The sequence below is a fragment of the Oncorhynchus mykiss genome, unplaced genomic scaffold (assembly GCF_013265735.2).
Source record: "Oncorhynchus mykiss isolate Arlee unplaced genomic scaffold, USDA_OmykA_1.1 un_scaffold_291, whole genome shotgun sequence".
In the NCBI taxonomy this organism is placed as follows: Eukaryota; Metazoa; Chordata; class Actinopteri; order Salmoniformes; family Salmonidae; genus Oncorhynchus; species Oncorhynchus mykiss.
This window is the reverse complement of record NW_023493742.1, coordinates 191113-204122: the sequence shown is the minus strand read 5'-3', so window position 1 is coordinate 204122 and position 13010 is coordinate 191113. Positions and strand designations below refer to the sequence as shown.

General features: G+C 44.7%; 25 non-coding genes across 25 annotated transcripts; all 25 read right to left on the bottom strand.

Moving 5' to 3' along the window:
- Window positions 1-91: 91 nt before the first annotated feature.
- On the bottom strand, window positions 92-162 carry trnag-gcc. The gene has a single exon. It is a non-coding gene; the product is annotated as a tRNA-Gly (tRNA).
- Window positions 163-888: 726 nt separating this feature from the next.
- Window positions 889-959, bottom strand: trnag-gcc. The gene has a single exon. It is a non-coding gene; the product is annotated as a tRNA-Gly (tRNA).
- Window positions 960-1074: 115 nt separating this feature from the next.
- Window positions 1075-1146, bottom strand: trnad-guc. The gene has a single exon. It is a non-coding gene; the product is annotated as a tRNA-Asp (tRNA).
- Window positions 1147-1676: 530 nt separating this feature from the next.
- On the bottom strand, window positions 1677-1747 carry trnag-gcc. Its single transcript has one exon. It is a non-coding gene; the product is annotated as a tRNA-Gly (tRNA).
- A 727-nt stretch (window positions 1748-2474) lies between these two features.
- trnag-gcc lies at window positions 2475-2545 on the bottom strand. The gene has a single exon. It is a non-coding gene; the product is annotated as a tRNA-Gly (tRNA).
- Window positions 2546-2659: 114 nt separating this feature from the next.
- On the bottom strand, window positions 2660-2731 carry trnad-guc. The gene has a single exon. It is a non-coding gene; the product is annotated as a tRNA-Asp (tRNA).
- Window positions 2732-4052: 1321 nt separating this feature from the next.
- Window positions 4053-4123, bottom strand: trnag-gcc. The gene has a single exon. It is a non-coding gene; the product is annotated as a tRNA-Gly (tRNA).
- Window positions 4124-4238: 115 nt separating this feature from the next.
- Window positions 4239-4310, bottom strand: trnad-guc. Its single transcript has one exon. It is a non-coding gene; the product is annotated as a tRNA-Asp (tRNA).
- Window positions 4311-4849: 539 nt separating this feature from the next.
- On the bottom strand, window positions 4850-4920 carry trnag-gcc. The gene has a single exon. It is a non-coding gene; the product is annotated as a tRNA-Gly (tRNA).
- A 114-nt stretch (window positions 4921-5034) lies between these two features.
- On the bottom strand, window positions 5035-5106 carry trnad-guc. Its single transcript has one exon. It is a non-coding gene; the product is annotated as a tRNA-Asp (tRNA).
- A 1319-nt stretch (window positions 5107-6425) lies between these two features.
- trnag-gcc lies at window positions 6426-6496 on the bottom strand. Its single transcript has one exon. It is a non-coding gene; the product is annotated as a tRNA-Gly (tRNA).
- Window positions 6497-6609: 113 nt separating this feature from the next.
- On the bottom strand, window positions 6610-6681 carry trnad-guc. The gene has a single exon. It is a non-coding gene; the product is annotated as a tRNA-Asp (tRNA).
- Window positions 6682-7746: 1065 nt separating this feature from the next.
- On the bottom strand, window positions 7747-7818 carry trnad-guc. Its single transcript has one exon. It is a non-coding gene; the product is annotated as a tRNA-Asp (tRNA).
- A 532-nt stretch (window positions 7819-8350) lies between these two features.
- On the bottom strand, window positions 8351-8421 carry trnag-gcc. Its single transcript has one exon. It is a non-coding gene; the product is annotated as a tRNA-Gly (tRNA).
- A 114-nt stretch (window positions 8422-8535) lies between these two features.
- On the bottom strand, window positions 8536-8607 carry trnad-guc. The gene has a single exon. It is a non-coding gene; the product is annotated as a tRNA-Asp (tRNA).
- Window positions 8608-9138: 531 nt separating this feature from the next.
- Window positions 9139-9209, bottom strand: trnag-gcc. Its single transcript has one exon. It is a non-coding gene; the product is annotated as a tRNA-Gly (tRNA).
- A 115-nt stretch (window positions 9210-9324) lies between these two features.
- Window positions 9325-9396, bottom strand: trnad-guc. Its single transcript has one exon. It is a non-coding gene; the product is annotated as a tRNA-Asp (tRNA).
- A 531-nt stretch (window positions 9397-9927) lies between these two features.
- On the bottom strand, window positions 9928-9998 carry trnag-gcc. Its single transcript has one exon. It is a non-coding gene; the product is annotated as a tRNA-Gly (tRNA).
- Window positions 9999-10112: 114 nt separating this feature from the next.
- trnad-guc lies at window positions 10113-10184 on the bottom strand. Its single transcript has one exon. It is a non-coding gene; the product is annotated as a tRNA-Asp (tRNA).
- Window positions 10185-10715: 531 nt separating this feature from the next.
- trnag-gcc lies at window positions 10716-10786 on the bottom strand. The gene has a single exon. It is a non-coding gene; the product is annotated as a tRNA-Gly (tRNA).
- Window positions 10787-10900: 114 nt separating this feature from the next.
- Window positions 10901-10972, bottom strand: trnad-guc. Its single transcript has one exon. It is a non-coding gene; the product is annotated as a tRNA-Asp (tRNA).
- A 531-nt stretch (window positions 10973-11503) lies between these two features.
- On the bottom strand, window positions 11504-11574 carry trnag-gcc. Its single transcript has one exon. It is a non-coding gene; the product is annotated as a tRNA-Gly (tRNA).
- Window positions 11575-11688: 114 nt separating this feature from the next.
- trnad-guc lies at window positions 11689-11760 on the bottom strand. Its single transcript has one exon. It is a non-coding gene; the product is annotated as a tRNA-Asp (tRNA).
- A 531-nt stretch (window positions 11761-12291) lies between these two features.
- Window positions 12292-12362, bottom strand: trnag-gcc. Its single transcript has one exon. It is a non-coding gene; the product is annotated as a tRNA-Gly (tRNA).
- Window positions 12363-12477: 115 nt separating this feature from the next.
- trnad-guc lies at window positions 12478-12549 on the bottom strand. Its single transcript has one exon. It is a non-coding gene; the product is annotated as a tRNA-Asp (tRNA).
- Window positions 12550-13010: the final 461 nt, after the last annotated feature.

Genomic DNA, 13010 nt, shown 5'->3' with positions numbered 1-13010 from the left:
TCAGTTGAGATTTCTGTTGGCCTGGCAATCGAGCACAGATTTCTCCCTCAGGGGTTTGCATACTTCTCGAAATTACATGTTCAAAACATCCTGCATTGGCCGGGAATCGAACCCGGGCCTCCCGCGTGGCAGGCGAGAATTCTACCACTGAACAACCAATGCCTTGGAATACTGAGATAATGCTGGAAAATCGTATCATAAAGCTTTATCTCCAAGCATATTTTTCGCATAGTGGGCTCAGCTACATTGTTCACCCTAAAAAAAAAGCAGTCCTTTCTCCCCGTCGGGGAATTGAACCCCGGTCTCCCGCGTGACAGGCGGGGATACTCACCACTATACTAACAGAGGAGCTGGTGTGGTGGACGTTTGAAAAAACGTGGAGCATTGGTACTAACTATACGTTTGCAGTGTTGGGCTTTAACACTTCTAACAAAAAACATCTGTATAGACTGAATGGTTAGAGCTAGAAACTACTGTGACCCCTCTATGGAAAGCTGAGACTCTCACGAAAACGTACATGTAATCGATTTCGCTCTATACCACTCACAGGCCACACACTCGTAGTTAGAAGGTGACGCGTTTGTGGGATGTCCCAGGACATTGTCACAAATGCCACAATGCCAAACTCAAGACAGTTGTCGATGACTAGTTGGTTACTCGTTTCCCATTTAACAACTTAAGCCTTGCACAAAGTAAATCACCTCACACACTGGACATCTACAATGGATTCACCAAAGTCTTCTGAGAATGAGTAAATGTCCAAACTGAAAATGAAAGCAAAGTCAGATTTTTCAAAGTCAGTTGAGATTTCTGTTGGCCTGGCAATCGAGCACAGATTTCTCCCTCAGGGGTTTGCATACTTCTCGAAATTACATGTTCAAAACATCCTGCATTGGCCGGGAATCGAACCCGGGCCTCCCGCGTGGCAGGCGAGAATTCTACCACTGAACAACCAATGCCTTGGAATACTGAGATAATGCTGGAAAATCGTATCATAAAGCTTTATCTCCAAGCATATTTTTCGCATAGTGGGCTCAGCTACATTGTTCACCCTAAAAAAAAAAGCAGTCCTTTCTCCCCGTCGGGGAATTGAACCCCGGTCTCCCGCGTGACAGGCGGGGATACTCACCACTATACTAACGAGGAGCTGGTGTGGTGGACGTTTGAAAAAACGTGGAGCATTGGTACTAACTATACGTTTGCAGTGTTGGGCTTTAACACTTCTAACAAAAACATCTGTATAGACTGAATGGTTAGAGCTAGAAACTACTGTGACCCCTCTATGGAAAGCTGAGACTCTCACGAAAACGTACATGTAATCGATTTCGCTCTATACCACTCACAGGCCACACACTCGTAGTTAGAAGGTGACGCGTTTGTGGGATGTCCCAGGACATTGTCACAAATGCCAAACTCAAGACAGTTGTCGATGACTAGTTGGTTACTCGTTTCCATTTAACAACTTAAGCCTTGCACAAAGTAAATCACCTCACACACTGGACATCTACAATGGATTCACCAAAGTCTTCTGAGAATGAGTAAATGTCCAAACTGAAAATGAAAGCAAAGTCAGATTTTTCAAGAGTCAGTTGAGATTTCTGTTGGCCTGGCAATCGAGCACAGATTTCTCCCTCAGGGGTTTGCATACTTCTCGAAATTACATGTTCAAAACATCCTGCATTGGCCGGGAATCGAACCCGGGCCTCCCGCGTGGCAGGCGAGAATTCTACCACTGAACAACCAATGCCTTGGAATACTGAGATAATGCTGGAAAATCGTATCATAAAGCTTTATCTCCAAGCATATTTTTCGCATAGTGGGCTCAGCTACATTGTTCACCCTAAAAAAAAAGCAGTCCTTTCTCCCCGTCGGGGAATTGAACCCCGGTCTCCCGCGTGACAGTCGGGGATACTCACCACTATACTAACGAGGAGCTGGTGTGGTGGTACGTTTGAAAAAACGTGGAGCATTGGTACTAACTATACGTTTGCAGTGTTGGGCTTTAACACTTCTAACAAAAACATCTGTATAGACTGAATGGTTAGAGCTAGAAACTACTGTGACCCCTCTATGGAAAGCTGAGACTCTCACGAAAACGTACATGTAATCGATTTCGCTCTATACCACTCACAGGCCACACACTCGTAGTTAGAAGGTGACGTGTTTGTGGGATGTCCCAGGACATTGTCACAAATGCCACAAATGCAAACTCAAGACAGTTGTCGATGACTAGTTGGTTACTCGTTTCCCATTTAACAACTTAAGCCTTGCACAAAGTAAATCACCTCACACACTGGACATCTACAATGGATTCACCAAAGTCTTCTGAGAATGAGTAAATGTCCAAACTGAAAATGAAAGCAAAGTCAGATTTTTTCAAGAGTCAGTTGAGATTTCTGTTGGCCTGGCAATCGAGCACAGATTTCTCCCTCAGGGGTTTGCATACTTCTCGAAATTACATGTTCAAAACATCCTGCATTGGCCGGGAATCGAACCCGGGCCTCCCGCGTGGCAGGCGAGAATTCTACCACTGAACAACCAATGCCTTGGAATACTGAGATAATGCTGGAAAATCGTATCATAAAGCTTTATCTCCAAGCATATTTTTCGCATAGTGGGCTCAGCTACATTGTTCACCCTAAAAAAAAAGCAGTACTTTCTCCCCGTCGGGGAATTGAACCCCGGTCTCCCGCGTGACAGGCGGGGATACTCACCACTATACTAACGAGGAGCTGGTGTGGTGGACGTTTGAAAAAACGTGGAGCATTGGTACTAACTATACGTTTTGCAGTGTTGGGCTTTAACACTTCTAACAAAAACATCTGTATAGACTGAATGGTTAGAGCTAGAAAACTACTGTGACCCCTCTATGGAAAGCTGAGACTCTCACGAAAACGTACATGGAATCGATTTCGCTCTATACCACTCACAGGCCACACACTCGTAGTTAGAAGGTGACGTGTTTGTGGGATGTCCCAGGACATTGTCACAAATGCCAAACTCAAGACAGTTGTCGATGACTAGTTGGTTACTCGTTTCCCATTTAACAACTTAAGCCTTGCACAAAGTAAATCACCTCACACACTGGACATCTACAATGGATTCACCAAAGTCTTCTGAGAATGAGTAAATGTCCAAACTGAAAATGAAAGCAAAGTCAGATTTTTCAAGAGTCAGTTGAGATTTCTGTTGGCCTGGCAATCGAGCACAGATTTCTCCCTCAGGGGTTTGCATACTTCTCGAAATTACATGTTCAAAACATCCTGCATTGGCCGGGAATCGAACCCTGGCCTCCCGCGTGGCAGGCGAGAATTCTACCACTGAACAACCAATGCCTTGGAATACTGAGATAATGCTGGAAATCGTATCATAAAGCTTTATCTCCAAGCATATTTTTCGCATAGTGGGCTCAGCTACATTGTTCACCCTAAAAAAAAAAGCAGTCCTTTCTCCCCGTCGGGGAATTGAACCCCGGTCTCCCGCGTGACAGGTGGGGATACTCACCACTATACTAACGAGGAGCTGGTGTGGTGGACGTTTGAAAAAACGTGGAGCATTGGTACTAACTATACGTTTGCAGTGTTGGGCTTTAACACTTCTAACAAAAACATCTGTATAGACTGAATGGTTAGAGCTAGAAACTACTGTGACCCCTCTATGGAAAGCTGAGACTCTCACGAAAACGTACATGTAATCGATTTCGCTCTATACCACTCACAGGCCACACACTCGTAGTTAGAAGGTGACGCGTTTGTGGGATGTCCCAGGACATTGTCACAAATGCCAAACTCAAGACAGTTGTCGATGACTAGTTGGTTACTCGTTTCCCATTTAACAACTTAAGCCTTGCACAAAGTAAATCACCTCACACACTGGACATCTACAATGGATTCACCAAAGTCTTCTGAGAATGAGTAAATGTCCAAACTGAAAATGAAAGCAAAGTCAGATTTTTCAAGAGTCAGTTGAGATTTCTGTTGGCCTGGCAATCGAGCACAGATTTCTCCCTCAGGGGTTTGCATACTTCTCGAAATTACATGTTCAAAACATCCTGCATTGGCCGGGAATCGAACCCGGGCCTCCCGCGTGGCAGGCGAGAATTCTACCACTGAACAACCAATGCCTTGGAATACTGAGATAATGCTGGAAAATCGTATCATAAAGCTTTATCTCCAAGCATATTTTTCGCATAGTGGGCTCAGCTACATTGTTCACCCTAAAAAAAAAAGCAGTCCTTTCTCCCCGTCGGGGAATTGAACCCCGGTCTCCCGCGTGACAGGCGGGGATACTCACCACTATACTAACGAGGAGCTGGTGTGGTGGTCGTTTGAAAAAACGTGGAGCATTGGTACTAACTATACGTTTGCAGTGTTGGGCTTTAACACTTCTAACAAAAACATCTGTATAGACTGAATGGTTAGAGCTAGAAACTACTGTGACCCCTCTATGGAAAGCTGAGACTCTCACGAAAACGTACATGTAATCGATTTCGCTCTATACCACTCACAGGCCACACACTCGTAGTTAGAAGGTGACGTGTTTGTGGGATGTCCCAGGACATTGTCACAAATGCCACAAATGCCAACTCAAGACAGTTGTCGATGACTAGTTGGTTACTCGTTTCCCATTTAACAACTTAAGCCTTGCACAAAGTAAATCACCTCACACACTGGACATCTACAATGGATTCACCAAAGTCTTCTGAGAATGAGTAAATGTCCAAACTGAAAATGAAAGCAAAGTCAGATTTTTCAAGAGTCAGTTGAGATTTCTGTTGGCCTGGCAATCGAGCACAGATTTCTCCCTCAGGGGTTTGCATACTTCTCGAAATTACATGTTCAAAACATCCTGCATTGGCCGGGAATCGAACCCGGGCCTCCCGCGTGGCAGGCGAGAATTCTACCACTGAACAACCAATGCCTTGGAATACTGAGATAATGCTGGAAAATCGTATCATAAAGCTTTATCTCCAAGCATATTTTTCGCATAGTGGGCTCAGCTACATTGTTCACCCTAAAAAAAAAGCAGTACTTTCTCCCCGTCGGGGAATTGAACCCCGGTCTCCCGCGTGACAGGCGGGGATACTCACCACTATACTAACGAGGAGCTGGTGTGGTGGACGTTTGAAAAAACGTGGAGCATTGGTACTAACTATACGTTTGCAGTGTTGGGCTTTAACACTTCTAACAAAAACATCTGTATAGACTGAATGGTTAGAGCTAGAAACTACTGTGACCCCTCTATGGAAAGCTGAGACTCTCACGAAAACGTACATGGAATCGATTTCGCTCTATACCACTCACAGGCCACACACTCGTAGTTAGAAGGTGACGTGTTTGTGGGATGTCCCAGGACATTGTCACAAATGCCAAACTCAAGACAGTTGTCGATGACTAGTTGGTTACTCGTTTCCCATTTAACAACTTAAGCCTTGCACAAAGTAAATCACCTCACACACTGGACATCTACAATGGATTCACCAAAGTCTTCTGAGAATGAGTAAATGTCCAAACTGAAAATGAAAGCAAAGTCAGATTTTTCAAGAGTCAGTTGAGATTTCTGTTGGCCTGGCAATCGAGCACAGATTTCTCCCTCAGGGGTTTGCATACTTCTCGAAATTACATGTTCAAAACATCCTGCATTGGCCGGGAATCGAACCCTGGCCTCCCGCGTGGCAGGCGAGAATTCTACCACTGAACAACCAATGCCTTGGAATACTGAGATAATGCTGGAAATCGTATCATAAAGCTTTATCTCCAAGCATATTTTTCGCATAGTGGGCTCAGCTACATTGTTCACCCTAAAAAAAAAAGCAGTCCTTTCTCCCCGTCGGGGAATTGAACCCCGGTCTCCCGCGTGACAGGTGGGGATACTCACCACTATACTAACGAGGAGCTGGTGTGGTGGACGTTTGAAAAAACGTGGAGCATTGGTACTAACTATACGTTTGCAGTGTTGGGCTTTAACACTTCTAACAAAAACATCTGTATAGACTGAATGGTTAGAGCTAGAAACTACTGTGACCCCTCTATGGAAAGCTGAGACTCTCACGAAAACGTACATGTAATCGATTTCGCTCTATACCACTCACAGGCCACACACTCGTAGTTAGAAGGTGACGCGTTTGTGGGATGTCCCAGGACATTGTCACAAATGCCAAACTCAAGACAGTTGTCGATGACTAGTTGGTTACTCGTTTCCCATTTAACAACTTAAGCCTTGCACAAAGTAAATCACCTCACACACTGGACATCTACAATGGATTCACCAAAGTCTTCTGAGAATGAGTAAATGTCCAAACTGAAAATGAAAGCAAAGTCAGATTTTTCAAGAGTCAGTTGAGATTTCTGTTGGCCTGGCAATCGAGCACAGATTTCTCCCTCAGGGGTTTGCATACTTCTCGAAATTACATGTTCAAAACATCCTGCATTGGCCGGGAATCGAACCCGGGCCTCCCGCGTGGCAGGCGAGAATTCTACCACTGAACAACCAATGCCTTGGAATACTGAGATAATGCTGGAAATCGTATCATAAAGCTTTATCTCCAAGCATATTTTTCGCATAGTGGGCTCAGCTACATTGTTCACCCTAAAAAAAAAGCAGTCCTTTCTCCCCGTCGGGGAATTGAACCCCGGTCTCCCGCGTGACAGGCGGGGATACTCACCACTATACTAACGAGGAGCTGGTGTGGTGGACGTTTGAGAAAACGTGGAGCATTGGTACTAACTATACGTTTGCAGTGTTGGGCTTTAACACTTCTAACAAAAACATCTGTATAGACTGAATGGTTAGAGCTAGAAACTACTGTGACCCCTCTATGGAAAGCTGAGACTCTCACGAAAACGTACATGTAATCGATTTCGCTCTATACCACTCACAGGCCACACACTCGTAGTTAGAAGGTGACGCGTTTGTGGGATGTCCCAGGACATTGTCACAAATGCCAAACTCAAGACAGTTGTCGATGACTAGTTGGTTACTCGTTTCCCATTTAACAACTTAAGCCTTGCACAAAGTAAATCACCTCACACACTGGACATCTACAATGGATTCACCAAAGTCTTCTGAGAATGAGTAAATGTCCAAACTGAAAATGAAAGCAAAGTCAGATTTTTCAAGAGTCAGTTGAGATTTCTGTTGGCCTGGCAATCGAGCACAGATTTCTCCCTCAGGGGTTTGCATACTTCTCGAAATTACATGTTCAAAACATCCTGCATTGGCCGGGAATCGAACCCGGGCCTCCCGCGTGGCAGGCGAGAAATTCTACCACTGAACAACCAATGCCTTGGAATACTGAGATAATGCTGGAAATCGTATCAGTTGGGTTACTCGTTTCCCATTTAACAACTTAAGCCTTGCACAAAGTAAATCACCTCACACACTGGACATCTACAATGGATTCACCAAAGTCTTCTGAGAATGAGTAAATGTCCAAACTGAAAATGAAAGCAAAGTCAGATTTTTCAAGAGTCAGTTCAGATTTCTGTTGGCCTGGCAATCGAGCACAGATTTCTCCCTCAGGGGTTTGCATACTTCTCGAAATTACATGTTCAAAACATCCTGCATTGGCCGGGAATCGAACCCGGGCCTCCCGCGTGGCAGCCGAGAATTCTACCACTGAACAACCAATGCCTTGGAATACTGAGATAATGCTGGAAAATCGTATCATAAAGCTTTATCTCCAAGCATATTTTTCGCATAGTGGGCTCAGCTACATTGTTCACCCTAAAAAAAAAGCAGTCCTTTCTCCCCGTCGGGGAATTGAACCCCGGTCTCCCGCGTGACAGGCGGGGATACTCACCACTATACTAACGAGGAGCTGGTGTGGTGGACGTTTGAGAAAAACGTGGAGCATTGGTACTAACTATACGTTTGCAGTGTTGGGCTTTAACACTTCTAACAAAAACATCTGTATAGACTGAATGGTTAGAGCTAGAAACTACTGTGACCCCTCTATGGAAAGCTGAGACTCTCACGAAAACGTACATGTAATCGATTTCGCTCTATACCACTCACAGGCCACACACTCGTAGTTAGAAGGTGACGCGTTTGTGGGATGTCCCAGGACATTGTCACAAATGCCAAACTCAAGACAGTTGTCGATGACTAGTTGGTTACTCGTTTCCCATTTAACAACTTAAGCCTTGCACAAAGTAAATCACCTCACACACTGGACATCTACAATGGATTCACCAAAGTCTTCTGAGAATGAGTAAATGTCCAAACTGAAAATGAAAGCAAAGTCAGATTTTTCAAGAGTCAGTTGAGATTTCTGTTGGCCTGGCAATCGAGCACAGATTTCTCCCTCAGGGGTTTGCATACTTCTCGAAATTACATGTTCAAAACATCCTGCATTGGCCGGGAATCGAACCCGGGCCTCCCGCGTGGCAGGCGAGAATTCTACCACTGAACAACCAATGCCTTGGAATACTGAGATAATGCTGGAAATCGTATCATAAAGCTTTATCTCCAGGCATATTTTTCACATAGTGGGCTCAGCTACATTGTTCACCCTAAAAAAAAAAGCAGTCCTTTCTCCCCGTCGGGGAATTGAACCCCGGTCTCCCGCGTGACAGGCGGGGATACTCACCACTATACTAACGAGGAGCTGGTGTGGTGGACGTTTGAAAAAACGTGGAGCATTGGTACTAACTATACGTTTGCAGTGTTGGGCTTTAACACTTCTAACAAAAACATCTGTATAGACTGAATGGTTAGAGCTAGAAACTACTGTGACCCCTCTATGGAAAGCTGAGACTCTCACGAAAACGTACATGTAATCGATTTCGCTCTATACCACTCACAGGCCACACACTCGTAGTTAGAAGGTGACGCGTTTGTGGGATGTCCCAGGACATTGTCACAAATGCCAAACTCAAGACAGTTGTCGATGACTAGTTGGTTACTCGTTTCCCATTTAACAACTTAAGCCTTGCACAAAGTAAATCACCTCACACACTGGACATCTACAATGGATTCACCAAAGTCTTCTGAGAATGAGTAAATGTCCAAACTGAAAATGAAAGCAAAGTCAGATTTTTCAAGAGTCAGTTGAGATTTCTGTTGGCCTGGCAATCGAGCACAGATTTCTCCCTCAGGGGTTTGCATACTTCTCGAAATTACATGTTCAAAACATCCTGCATTGGCCGGGAATCGAACCCGGGCCTCCCGCGTGGCAGGCGAGAATTCTACCACTGAACAACCAATGCCTTGGAATACTGAGATAATGCTGGAAAATCGTATCATAAAGCTTTATCTCCAAGCATATTTTTCGCATAGTGGGCTCAGCTACATTGTTCACCCTAAAAAAAAAAGCAGTCCTTTCTCCCCGTCGGGGAATTGAACCCCGGTCTCCCGCGTGACAGGCGGGGATACTCACCACTATACTAACGAGGAGCTGGTGTGGTGGACGTTTGAGAAAACGTGGAGCATTGGTACTAACTATACGTTTGCAGTGTTGGGCTTTAACACTTCTAACAAAAACATCTGTATAGACTGAATGGTTAGAGCTAGAAACTACTGTGACCCCTCTATGGAAAGCTGAGACTCTCACGAAAACGTACATGTAATCGATTTCGCTCTATACCACTCACAGGCCACACACTCGTAGTTAGAAGGTGACGCGTTTGTGGGATGTCCCAGGACATTGTCACAAATGCCAAACTCAAGACAGTTGTCGATGACTAGTTGGTTACTCGTTTCCCATTTAACAACTTAAGCCTTGCACAAAGTAAATCACCTCACACACTGGACATCTACAATGGATTCACCAAAGTCTTCTGAGAATGAGTAAATGTCCAAACTGAAAATGAAAGCAAAGTCAGATTTTTCAAGAGTCAGTTGAGATTTCTGTTGGCCTGGCAATCGAGCACAGATTTCTCCCTCAGGGGTTTGCATACTTCTCGAAATTACATGTTCAAAACATCCTGCATTGGCCGGGAATCGAACCCGGGCCTCCCGCGTGGCAGGCGAGAATTCTACCACTGAACAACCAATGCCTTGGAATACTGAGATAATGCTGGAAAATCGTATCATAAAGCTTTATCTCCAAGCATATTTTTCGCATAGTGGGCTCAGCTACATTGTTCACCCTAAAAAAAAAGCAGTCCTTTCTCCCCGTCGGGGAATTGAACCCCGGTCTCCCGCGTGACAGGCGGGGATACTCACCACTATACTAACGAGGAGCTGGTGTGGTGGACGTTTGAGAAAACGTGGAGCATTGGTACTAACTATACGTTTGCAGTGTTGGGCTTTAACACTTCTAACAAAAACATCTGTATAGACTGAATGGTTAGAGCTAGAAACTACTGTGACCCCTCTATGGAAAGCTGAGACTCTCACGAAAACGTACATGTAATCGATTTCGCTCTATACCACTCACAGGCCACACACTCGTAGTTAGAAGGTGACGCGTTTGTGGGATGTCCCAGGACATTGTCACAAATGCCAAACTCAAGACAGTTGTCGATGACTAGTTGGTTACTCGTTTCCCATTTAACAACTTAAGCCTTGCACAAAGTAAATCACCTCACACACTGGACATCTACAATGGATTCACCAAAGTCTTCTGAGAATGAGTAAATGTCCAAACTGAAAATGAAAGCAAAGTCAGATTTTTCAAGAGTCAGTTGAGATTTCTGTTGGCCTGGCAATCGAGCACAGATTTCTCCCTCAGGGGTTTGCATACTTCTCGAAATTACATGTTCAAAACATCCTGCATTGGCCGGGAATCGAACCCGGGCCTCCCGCGTGGCAGGCGAGAATTCTACCACTGAACAACCAATGCCTTGGAATACTGAGATAATGCTGGAAATCGTATCATAAAGCTTTATCTCCAGGCATATTTTTCACATAGTGGGCTCAGCTACATTGTTCACCCTAAAAAAAAAAGCAGTCCTTTCTCCCCGTCGGGGAATTGAACCCCGGTCTCCCGCGTGACAGGCGGGGATACTCACCACTATACTAACGAGGAGCTGGTGTGGTGGACGTTTGAAAAAACGTGGAGCATTGGTACTAACTATACGTTTGCAGTGTTGGGCTTTAACACTTCTAACAAAAACATCTGTATAGACTGAATGGTTAGAGCTAGAAACTACTGTGACCCCTCTATGGAAAGCTGAGACTCTCACGAAAACGTACATGTAATCGATTTCGCTCTATACCACTCACAGGCCACACACTCGTAGTTAGAAGGTGACGCGTTTGTGGGATGTCCCAGGACATTGTCACAAATGCCAAACTCAAGACAGTTGTCGATGACTAGTTGGTTACTCGTTTCCCATTTAACAACTTAAGCCTTGCACAAAGTAAATCACCTCACACACTGGACATCTACAATGGATTCACCAAAGTCTTCTGAGAATGAGTAAATGTCCAAACTGAAAATGAAAGCAAAGTCAGATTTTTCAAGAGTCAGTTGAGATTTCTGTTGGCCTGGCAATCGAGCACAGATTTCTCCCTCAGGGGTTTGCATACTTCTCGAAATTACATGTTCAAAACATCCTGCATTGGCCGGGAATCGAACCCGGGCCTCCCGCGTGGCAGGCGAGAATTCTACCACTGAACAACCAATGCCTTGGAATACTGAGATAATGCTGGAAAATCGTATCATAAAGCTTTATCTCCAAGCATATTTTTCGCATAGTGGGCTCAGCTACATTGTTCACCCTAAAAAAAAAGCAGTCCTTTCTCCCCGTCGGGGAATTGAACCCCGGTCTCCCGCGTGACAGGCGGGGATACTCACCACTATACTAACGAGGAGCTGGTGTGGTGGACGTTTGAGAAAACGTGGAGCATTGGTACTAACTATACGTTTGCAGTGTTGGGCTTTAACACTTCTAACAAAAACATCTGTATAGACTGAATGGTTAGAGCTAGAAACTACTGTGACCCCTCTATGGAAAGCTGAGACTCTCACGAAAACGTACATGTAATCGATTTCGCTCTATACCACTCACAGGCCACACACTCGTAGTTAGAAGGTGACGCGTTTGTGGGATGTCCCAGGACATTGTCACAAATGCCAAACTCAAGACAGTTGTCGATGACTAGTTGGTTACTCGTTTCCCATTTAACAACTTAAGCCTTGCACAAAGTAAATCACCTCACACACTGGACATCTACAATGGATTCACCAAAGTCTTCTGAGAATGAGTAAATGTCCAAACTGAAAATGAAAGCAAAGTCAGATTTTTCAAGAGTCAGTTGAGATTTCTGTTGGCCTGGCAATCGAGCACAGATTTCTCCCTCAGGGGTTTGCATACTTCTCGAAATTACATGTTCAAAACATCCTGCATTGGCCGGGAATCGAACCCGGGCCTCCCGCGTGGCAGGCGAGAATTCTACCACTGAACAACCAATGCCTTGGAATACTGAGATAATGCTGGAAAATCGTATCATAAAGCTTTATCTCCAAGCATATTTTTCGCATAGTGGGCTCAGCTACATTGTTCACCCTAAAAAAAAAAGCAGTCCTTTCTCCCCGTCGGGGAATTGAACCCCGGTCTCCCGCGTGACAGGCGGGGATACTCACCACTATACTAACGAGGAGCTGGTGTGGTGGACGTTTGAGAAAACGTGGAGCATTGGTACTAACTATACGTTTGCAGTGTTGGGCTTTAACACTTCTAACAAAAACATCTGTATAGACTGAATGGTTAGAGCTAGAAACTACTGTGACCCCTCTATGGAAAGCTGAGACTCTCACGAAAACGTACATGTAATCGATTTCGCTCTATACCACTCACAGGCCACACACTCGTAGTTAGAAGGTGACGCGTTTGTGGGATGTCCCAGGACATTGTCACAAATGCCAAACTCAAGACAGTTGTCGATGACTAGTTGGTTACTCGTTTCCCATTTAACAACTTAAGCCTTGCACAAAGTAAATCACCTCACACACTGGACATCTACAATGGATTCACCAAAGTCTTCTGAGAATGAGTAAATGTCCAAACTGAAAATGAAAGCAAAGTCAGATTTTTCAAGAGTCAGTTGAGATTTCTGTTGGC